The sequence below is a fragment of the Anser brachyrhynchus genome (assembly GCF_964034855.1).
Source record: "Anser brachyrhynchus genome assembly, chromosome: 18".
NCBI classification, from domain to species: Eukaryota; Metazoa; Chordata; class Aves; order Anseriformes; family Anatidae; genus Anser; species Anser brachyrhynchus.
The window spans coordinates 12,693,892-12,703,882 of NC_137711.1; the positions used below are offsets into that span (position 1 = coordinate 12,693,892).

Sequence of the window (9,991 nt, forward strand, 5' to 3'; positions counted from 1 at the left end):
TGTGTGCTGCATTTACCTGAGATAGAGTTAATTTTCTTAGTAGTGGCTCATATGGTGCTATGTTTTGGATTTGTGATGAAAACAGTCTTGATTAGTGTTACACTGATGTTTTAGCTGTTGCTGAACATTGCTTACACAGTGTCAAGGTCTTTCCTGTTTCTCCCGCTGCCCTGCCAGGAAGTAGTCCTGGGGTACACAAGACGCTGGGATAGGAAACAACCAGGACAGCTGACCCCAATGGACCAAAGGGACGTCCCATGCCATATAATGGCATGCTCAGCAATGAAAGCTCGGTGAAAGAAGGAGGAAGCAGGGACATTCAGAGTTACATCATTTGTCTTCCTGAGTAAACATTACACGTGATGAAGCACTGCTTTCTCTGGAAATGGATGAATATCTGCCTGTTGATGGGAAGCAGTGGATGAATTCTTTGTTTTCCTTTGCTTGCACACTCAGATTTGCTTTACCTGTTAAACTGTCTTCATCTCAACCCACAAGCTTCCTCACTTTTAGCCTTCCAATCCTCTCTCCCATTCCACTGTGGGCGGAGTGAACAAGCATCTGTGTGGTGTTTAGTTGCCTGCCAGGGCTAACCCACAGCAGCTGGCTACAGTAACAGCACTACTGGACTGTCCGAGGCTAAGAAACACATGGGAGCATTAGCCAGAAATGTGGTGTGCCTATTCTGTTTCACAGACAGAAGCAAAGAAGGGGGAAGTAGGCTTCTGCATCGCTCTGCTGTGTTTACATGCCCGTTCTCTGTACAGCTGTCTCTTTGGATGCCTACACACTTCTTCAGATCTTATCCTTGTCAATTTGGGCAGTAGCTAACATGGCAATTGCCTTGGGGTCTTCATTCCCCACACTGCATGCTCCGGCAAGAGGGCGGTGCAAGGGAAGTCTGGGGAGTGATCATCACCTGCTCAGTGGTCAGCAGTCCCCAGCCATAGACCACAGCACCCAAGTTTGAGGCAGCTGGTCCCTAAAATCTTCAGAGCTTGAATTCCCACAGCATTTCAAAAGAAGGCTTGCTAGTGGAGCTCCTGGGAAGTGAGTCATTTTAGCCCCCCAAAAAAAGTCCCAGCATGCTGATGTTGAGGCACACTGCCCTGCAAAGCTACTGCGTGAGAGCTGAGAATAGGCTAACTCAGGGTGTGTACCTCCCTAGATTCTGAACCTGGGTCAATTTTAGAAGTAGGCAACTGCACCATGCTCTAAGAAGGCAGACGCTGCTCTTCTCTCAGAAAGATTCACTTGGGCACAATTCTCCCTCACGGCAAAAAGAGAAGGGGGTGAAGTCAACCCAGACCCTGGGTTCTCGCCGACCTCTCCTGCCACATGGTAGCCCATCAGGAACAGAGCAGCTGCATCAGGGAAAGCCTTCTGCATGGCAAAGCGTATTAGATTCACTCCCACAGACTACTTTCACACTGGCTCCCTGACCAAAACAATAGAGATCGTCGTAATAATTGTCCCAATGAAGAGAATGTGAAATAGCAAGTGTGGTATTACTGTGAGCCTAAGCAAGACACACCCAGACCTTCAGTGGTCACACACAAAAGGAGAGCAGGGCCGCAGTGCGAAGAGGGCATTCTGCCCCTCACCTCCCTCTAGTCAGCTCCATATTCCAGGGAACACATCTCACTGGGAAAACCATGAGTTTCTAGTGACTATGATGGAATAAAATCAACCTTTATACTAAGCACAGGCACCTGCTCTTAAGAGCTGAGCACCAGGATCAACAGGTACCTCCCACTGCTTCAGTGCTGGTGGTCCAAGTGCAGTGCAGTGGTCCAAGAGTACTGCTGTTACACACGCATTCCCCTGCCTGGTATACCTGTGTTGTGCTCCACCTTTACGGATCTGAAGAAACTCCTAAGGAGGAGCAAGTATGCTGCTCACTCAGGGTACTGATCTTCATCAGCCAGTGGTCAAAGTACTGACAGATACAAGTATGGAAAGGAACTGCCCAGCAAAGTCTGCTAGGCAGTGCCGAGCTTCAGTGACAGGAGACACAAAGACATCAGGCCTTCTGCTGCCGAGCCACCATACCACTCACTGCCTGTTACCCCAGCTTAATGACTATGATGGTCACATGGTACTATGATGATTTTACACTCCCTGGAAATAACACGGGGATTTTAGAGAGCATCATCAGAATGAAAAATAGAAGGGTAGAAAATTAAATGGGCAAATTGGAGCATAGCTCTCAAATGCATAGGGAGAAATTTGACAACGTACAAGCACAGCAGTGCACAGGGGAATTTAAAAATAGACACCAAAATATAGATGTGCTCAGCCAGGAAAAGGAGATCTGCAGGCTCTAGTGAATCCAAAACTCAGGATGAGTCATCAATGTGATGACGTTGCCAGACAGACAAATGCTTATGCTATGAAAGGCCCTGACCGTCACAAATGGGTGCTGGCGCCTAAACCGCCTGTTGAGAATGGACCTGTGTGAATGCTACCTCTCAGGCCATGCCCAGGAATTCCTAAGGGAGGGCTAGCTCGAGGGCTATCCCCGATCAGGCTCCTAGTTGAGGCAGCCTTGTTATACAAGAAAGAAATCCACCCGTCAGTCTGTGTGTGTGAGGACCGTGTCTGCCAATGTATTGGTCTTTCTCCTCTGGAACTAATGATCAAAAAAGAGCTTTTTCTCTACTTTGGCAACAACTTCCAGTTCATAAGCACATACGTCACATGCTCAATCAGCTGAATTGACTGTCTTTTGCAGACTACTTTCTGAGCAATATAAAATCAAATGGACTTTGGAAGATATCACAGTAACTTCCTGCAACAGATGCTCTCACACTGAAAGTACTCTTAGACTCATCAGCTCCTTTGACGTACCCATGTGAGAGATTCTGAGGAGTGTCTGACTCTTGAGTTGGTTGACTGTAACCATGTACTTGCTTAAACTTATGCTATAAATCTCAAGGCCTGCTACTTGTAATGCCACTCTCACCAGATTCAGATCCACGCCATGCACTGCTGCTCTGCTGACGAGACTCTGACGGAGAATCCCCAGAGTGTGGCAAATAAGAAGCATCTAAGGAAAACACCACCGACAGAGACTCTGACGATGCTCAAAGCTTTGGAATAGGAGCCTATAGAGGTAAAGCCCAAGTTTAGCTAATGTGCAAGGCAGCCAGCAGTGCAGGGTCATAGGATGGCTCTGTTCCAAGACCCTCCAGGCATTCTGCAAGATAATGGCCAACTGGAGGCATTTCTCGGGGAGCTGAAGAGCCTGATCTGGGCGGCAGGCGACATACACCTGTGCTGCTTGGCAAAGCAGTGATAAAAGTGCAGTGGCCTTTGCACCTTGAACTGGAAAGGATACAGGATACATTTTCCCCTATTCGACCTGCTTGGAGCTCAAACAGTGTCGCCATCACTCTCGGGTTAAACTCATGCCTTCCCAAATACAACCCACATGGATATAAAGATCAGTTCCTAGCAGACTTTAGTAGCATGAGCAGGGAATGTCAACAGGACAGGGTGTGCAAGCACCGTTAGATCCTCTAGCTGCTAGTCTCCCCCACTGGGCACCAGCACCCTAGCACCCTTGTGGCTGGCTGCCTGGTGGGAAGTCACCATCACTGTTTCCTGCTGGAGCTGGACTGCTTTACACAGATGATTTACCATTCAAGTGGGCAGGGGCTTGTACCCATCCTCATGGACCAGAGATGGATCACATGCAATAAGCTAAAGAAGCCTGCCCAAGTCAACTCTACTGTCTCGACATGAGCCAGCAGTGCGCGCCCGCAGCCCAGAAGCATGCTGTGCGCATCAACAGAGGAGTGGGCAGCAGGTTGAGGGAGGGAATTGTCCTCCTCTACTCTGCCCTTGTGAGGCCCCACTTGGAGTACCGTGTCCAGGTCTGGGGCCCCCAGCACAAGAAGGCTGTTAATCTGTCAGAACAGGTCCAGAGGAGGGCCACGAAGATGATCAAGGGGCTGGAGCACCTCTCCTATGAAGAAAGGCAGAGAGAGATGGGGCTGTTCAGCCTGAAGAAGAGAAGGCTCTGGGGTGACCTCGTTGAGGCTTTTCAGTACTTAAAGGGGACTTATGAAAAAGATGGAGAGTGACTCTGCTCAAGTCAGACAATGACAGAATAAGGGAGAATGGTTTTAAACTAAAAGAGGGGGGATTTAGATTAGAGGTTAGGAAGAAATTCTTTGCTCAGAGGGTGGTGAGGCACTGGAACAGGTTTCCCAGAGAGCTTGTGGATGCCCCATTGCTGGAGGTGTTTGAGACCAGGTTGGATGAGCAACCTGATTTGGTGGACAGCGTCACTGCCTATGGCAGGGGGGTTGGAACTAGGTGACCTTTGAGGTCCCTTCCAACCTGAGACATTCTATGATTCTATGGTTCTAAAAAGAGCTGTGTAAAACATCTTTGAAAAATATCTGGCCCCAGCATAAGTATACTCTGCAGTGTACCTGTACCGCAGTCCTTTCTGGCACTTGACAGATGCTCTCTAGAATCCCATAGATGCTTTAAGCACTGAAGTTAAAGGTGTCGATATTGCACCCTTCCTTAGCAGTCCAGCAGTCAGACAGAAAAATCAAGCCTGTATACAGCCACAGTGGGAGAACCTTTCTGATCACCTCCCTTTTTCAGGACTAGGTTGCCTCCTCTTTTTTTTTTTCTTACTAATTAATTTATGACCTGCCTCCACCCCTCCTCTTACCACAGAGGCTTCTTCCCCTCCTCACCTGCTCTGTAACAGGAGCCTTCCAGTTGCTTTGATGGGTTATGGAAAGAAAGGCTATTCAGAAAGTCACCTTCTCAGCCAGGACCTACTGCCCAACTGTGATTGCTTCCAGTGACATTAGCTGAGAACAAAAGAGGCGTCTGAGTAAGTGTGTAGCTTGGATGCTCATTCAAGTGCAGCCCATCTTCAAATGACAGGTCTGTCCTACCAGCCTCTCTGCTTACCTGTCTGGTTAGGCAATCTGTTCCTTCTCCACTGAGATGCTTGGTGGTTTTCAGGCGGCAGGAAGCCATGGTAGGAAGGTCATTGCTGGAAAGAGAAGACACAAACAATACAAAGAGCTGCAAATCAAACTCCCTAAAGGAAAGATGCATTCACTTCCCTTTTGCCTTCCTGCAGCAAAGACCTGCAGAAATTGGTCTCTGGGTGGAGGAGCAGGATTAAGAGATGGCAAAAGGCCATCCCAGTCTCTTCAGGGCTAGCGTGATACAGCTTCTGCCTTAACCAAATAACCCACAAATGGAGTAGACATTAACCTACATGGCATAGAGATGTTATGCTAGGAGTGGAGAAAACACTCCTTCTATTTAATTTAACGCGACTCAATGCCCATCAGCAGAACAAACAGACATCTTAATGAGAAACGTGACCATAGCAAACGCAGGCTCCAACGCTCAGCCATGTCTTAGCAGAGGGACAGCAAAGAGGACTTTTCCTCCAAAGGATTAGAGTGCCAGCATTTCTGTTCAGCTATGTCTAGCATTTCTGAGAGTTCTCCTTTTACACAGAGGGCAGCAGAAACATTGCTGAACACATGGGCATTCCCTGTCACATGGCCCATTGGGTCCGGTGACATCTCTCTCAGCACGCCTAATGAAATAATTGCAGCATAACTGACAACACCATTTGAAAGCTGCACTTCTTGCCACGGATGTTTTCAAACACCTCTTGTCTCTGCTAATACTGGAAATGCTTTTGCTTCATCGCTAAGAACCTTGGCTTATTGATAAGCAAACACAATCCCAACCCATTATGTGAATGGAAGTTTATAATGGCTTTATTTTTTCACATATGAAGTGTTGTATAACCCCACCCATGAAAGACACCATTCCATTAGCCCTGTGGCAGAAAATTCACTGTGTGAAATAAATCACAGATGAAGGAAGGAAGGAAGGAAGGAAGGAAGGGAGGGAGGGAGGGAGGGAGGGAGGGAGGGAGGGAGGGAGGGAGGAAGGAAGGAAGGAAGGAAGGAAGGAAGGAAGGAAGGAAGGAAGGAAGGAAGGAAGGAAGGAAGGAAGGAAGGAAGGAAGGAAGGGAGGGAGGGAGGGAGGGAGAGAGGGAGGAAGGAAGGAAGGAAGGAAGGAAGGAAGGAAGGAAGGAAGGAAGGAAGGAAGGAAGGAAGGAAGGAAGGAAGGAAGGAAGGAAGGAAGGAAGGGAGGGAGGGAGGGAGGGAGGGAGGGAGGGAGGGAAGGAGGAAGGAAGGGAGGGAGGGAGGGAGGGAGGGAGGGAGGAAGGAAGGGAGGAAGGAAGGAAGGAAGGAAGGAAGGAAGGAAGGAAGGAAGGAAGGAAGGAAGGAAGGAAGGAAGGAAGGAAGGAAGGAAGGAAGGAAGGAAGGAAGGAAGGAAGGAAGGAAGGAAGGAAGGAAGGAAGGAAGGATATGTGGATGCTTTGATGACACACTGACATCTTACCTCTGCTGTAGCTGCCACTTCAGCAACGAGCAGTCTCCATCAAGTCTGCTTTGCTACACGTTAGCCTGAGGCCACTCTTCCATGTCACAGTATCCACGGGCAATTCACAGGGCACACTGATCTCTACAGGCATGTTCTGCTAATCCCAGCAGCATGGCTGATAACAACACTAGCATGCTGCAAATCCAACAGGGATTGCTTTTTCCAGTCTACCAGGACCACAGACTCTATCCCTTGTTTCTGGGATTAGCAGAAGAGTAGTAGGCTCCACAGCATCCCACATAAGCATTTAAGAAACCACTGACAAAGAGTTTGACTCCATTCTGGCCTCTGCAGTTTCTGGGGGTGGCTGATTCTTTTATCTGAGACATGTTAAGGACTGAACTTAACAGGATGTGTAATAGATAAGTGAAACGATGGCTCCAGCAACATCTGGGGTTCCTAGCCCAGACTGGCTGGGAACAGGCACTGTGAGGCCCAGGACAGGTAAATGCTTTCTGCCAAGCCTCAAAAGGTCAAGCCGAGACCTTGTATGAAGCAGGACTGAGGTCTAAAAGAATGTTGGCTGGCTGGTATGAATCAGTATCCCTCCTGCAGCGCGCAGGACCAAGAGACACCTTCCTGGTCACCGACAGTCACAGGTTTCACTGTCAAAAGGGAGCACTGCATGACAAAAGAAATCAGTGGGCAGGCTGGAAACATGTTTGAATTATGCTTTGTAGTTTGCTGTTCTTGGGGACATGTCCAGCAAAGCGACCAGCGTGCCAGAGTGGGAAGGAAATGTTACTCTTGTGTGCGGGTTTGTTGGCTTCTTTCAACCACACCCGTTCAGTAGCACAGACCTCTTCCTCTCTGGTTGCTCCATGGGTCTTGCCACAGTCAGGAGACTTTGAAGAAGCGACTCAGTCATCAGTGCTGAAGAGATTAATTGGAGCAGCTAGCTAGAGCTGCCAGCAGGGCATAAGCAGCCGTGGGACGTGGATGTAAAGAAGGAAGGCCTAGCTGGAGAGGTTGGTGGAGGGAAGAGTAAATAGCTGGAGGAGCTCCTGGGAAAGGAGCAGCTAATGAGAATGGCCAGGTTAGCAGGAGCAACTAGCTGCTGTCAGTTTAGGCCATGCTGCCCAGTGTGGCTCAAGACAGCTGTGCAACCTCCATGAGCTGTGGCAAGATGTTCTACGGGAGGAGGAAGAGACAGATAAAACTTCAGGGAAGAAGAGGACTTTACATTATCACCTGGCACTTCAGGATGGCTTAGGAAAGGTGGAATGGTTTATTGTACCATGTCGCCACGAATACATATCCTCAAAATGTTTGTGAAGTCCATTGTTCAACTGCTTCATTATGGCCGCATGGTTAAAGGAATCTAATGACAGTAACAAAGGTACCTGATGCTATAGTGAAGCATTAAGCACAGACTGTGTGGTGGTGACCTTGATGCTGTGCTCCTTCAGAGACTTAGAGGAGGGCTCACCAACAGCTTCTTTTCTCTACTGGAGTTCACCAGCTGCTAAGGTTAAATCTTACATCAAACATCTTGACTCCCAAGAAGATGCCTTCTTGAACTTCCCTTGTTGATTCCCACATGGTCCATCTGGGTTGACTTTGCTTGCTTCTCTCTGGGCAGAAAAGATGACCAACGGGTCTGAAGAGGGGCCAGGCCAGTGACTTGCAGCCATGCATCTTCTCCTGTCATTGCAACTAGCTAGGAGGTGCTGCTCAGATTGGTCCAGGGTAGAAGGAGCAGAGGACCTAAGCAGGAGATAGCGGGTGTGGAATTTCCTTCTAACTAGACAGGTTACAAGGTTGATGCTGCTGCTCTAAAAAGCAGAGCTGAGAGTGCGGTTTGCATTGGGCCACAAACTCAACAGTCCTTGACAGTGCTCCATGCTTGTACTTCACTGGTGCTCACGAGTGTCTGTCTCAGTTCATGCTCACTGAAGACAAGGCAAGGAAACTCACATCATAAGGACTTGCAGAAAGTGAGGTAGAATCTATTTCCAGCGTGTGTGAATGCCCTCTCCTCTCTGGGGAATGTCAGCACTCCAACACAACGCCCACACAGTACTGCTGCGCAGGAATGCCTGTTTTCAGAGATTTCTCTCATTCTGTCTCTTCTGGTTGTGCTGTGCTTTGCTTCTAGTCCCAGTGGGCTCCAGGCTCTGTAGCAATGAAAACAGAAGTGACAGAAAGTCAGTGGCTGACAGGACCCTTTTGAACCGACAGAAAGGTAAGGAGGCGCATCTGGCACCACTTACCGCCTCAGTGGTGGGAGTAGCACTACTCGATGGAGAGGCTGTGTAGTTTTTGGCTAAGCTCACTACACAAAAGTATTTTCAGCATGAAGACTGAACCCCCTTATGCAACAGTCTGGAGAATTTTGCTTGGAGTATTTTTCATTCTAAGTCTGAATGAAAGTCAGCTCCTTACCTCTCCCCTCAACTCCACCCATGGTCAGTTGGGTGCACAGTATTTATACAGCAATTGTCTTGGAATTATTGTCATCCTCTAACTTCTGCATGTGAATGGAAATCAGAGATTGCCCAGGGAGGCTGGATTTCAGATACACCCCTGAAGCGCGTTTCCCACTGACTGGCTCTGGTCTCCTCCATGGCAGAGTGCAATCAATGTGTTTCCATCAACCTCCCCATGACCTGTGCAGGGAGCCCCAGGGACAGCTCTGGGCTTGGGCTCCTGGCTGGGGCCCAGGACACCCAAAAGACGGGTGCTGCAGTGCCAGAGCCCTCCTTGGAACAAGCTCTTCAAGCACAGGACAGTGCCTGGTGCTGGCTATTGGATCGTTTTTCTAACCTTGTCCCCGTGGTATTCACTGAGCTTCATGCACAGAGCTTTTAATAACCAAAATACCAGTGATCAGAAGAAGAGCATGTTTAGATCTGACAGCATTTAAAGCAGCTCAAGTGACAGTGCCCTTTTCCTAGAACTAGATCACTCACTCTCCAGGACTACCAGCGAATTCCTTCTTTCTCAAAAGCATCAGCATTGTACAGGACTGCCTATCACTTCTCATGCTCTGATACAGACAGCATTGTGTTGATAGCTTTTTTTTTTTTTTTTTCTGGAATGAATGTATGAATGTGTAAGTGTGCAAGATATTTGGGATGGGATGGAAATGCTGTACTGGGAATGTGTCAGAGCACATAGGATCTCAGACTGTATGTATGTGATTTTGTGCAGAGTTGTGGTTGGGTGGAGGGGTTTGTGCTTTTTTGCTGTTGTAGGCAGTGAAAGCCTACAGGGGCCTCCATGGATTTCTGGCGTGGCTGAGGATATTGCTTGATGGATGTTGTCAATGGGTACAAACAAACATGAGACATAGGCATAACGTTTTCAAGGTATGTGAACAATTCTGTTTGAGTGAGGGGAAATGAAGTATACCACTGTGCATTTATGGAGTATGTGCACATTTGTTGCTGGAGTTTTTTAATGGTCTATGTTAGTTTTGCATGTTCATCTCTCATGTCCCTTAACATATCTTCAATAAAAGTGGAGAAACATAAATCACTGACTATTAATGACTTCCCTATTAATAGAAGTTGCAATACAAATGTTAATAATTTCTTCC

The 9,991-nt window shown here is 48.1% G+C and overlaps 1 long non-coding RNA gene across 1 annotated transcript in view; it reads right to left on the reverse strand.

Moving 5' to 3' along the window:
- The window catches only part of LOC308180161, a 49,016-nt gene extending 41,018 nt beyond the window's left edge, over positions 1-7,998 (reverse strand). Inside the window, exons 1-2 of the long non-coding RNA XR_013940783.1 lie at positions 6,409-7,998; positions 4,942-5,026 (exon numbers count right to left, since the gene is read on the reverse strand). This is a non-coding gene — a long non-coding RNA (uncharacterized lncRNA). The remainder of the gene's footprint in view (positions 1-4,941; positions 5,027-6,408) is intronic.
- Between the last annotated feature and the right edge of the window lie 1,993 nt (positions 7,999-9,991).